This window comes from Microtus ochrogaster, linkage group LG4, assembly GCF_000317375.1.
Source record: "Microtus ochrogaster isolate Prairie Vole_2 linkage group LG4, MicOch1.0, whole genome shotgun sequence".
Classification (NCBI taxonomy): domain Eukaryota; kingdom Metazoa; phylum Chordata; class Mammalia; order Rodentia; family Cricetidae; genus Microtus; species Microtus ochrogaster.
Window position 1 is genome coordinate 63258290 of NC_022030.1, and position 362 is coordinate 63258651.

Consider the following 362-nt stretch of genomic DNA (forward strand, 5'->3'; position numbering starts at 1 on the left):
ACATGGGTGTGTGGTATGTGTATGGGATGTGTGTGTGTATGTGTGTGTATGTGGTGTGTGGGGTGTGTATATGTGTGTGGTATGTGTACATGGGTGTGTGGTATGTGTATGGTATGTGTGTGTGGTGTGTGTGTAATGTGTGTGGTGTGTGTGTGTGTGTGGTGTGTACATGGGTGTGTGGTATGTGTATGGGATGTGTGTGTATGTGTATGTATGTGGTGTGTGTGGTGTGTACATGGGTGTGTGGTATGTGTATGGGATGTGTGTGTATGTGTATGTATGTGGTGTGTGTGGTGTGTATATGTGTGTGGTATGTGTGTGGTGTGTGTGCATGGGTGTGTGGTATGTGTATGGTATGTGTG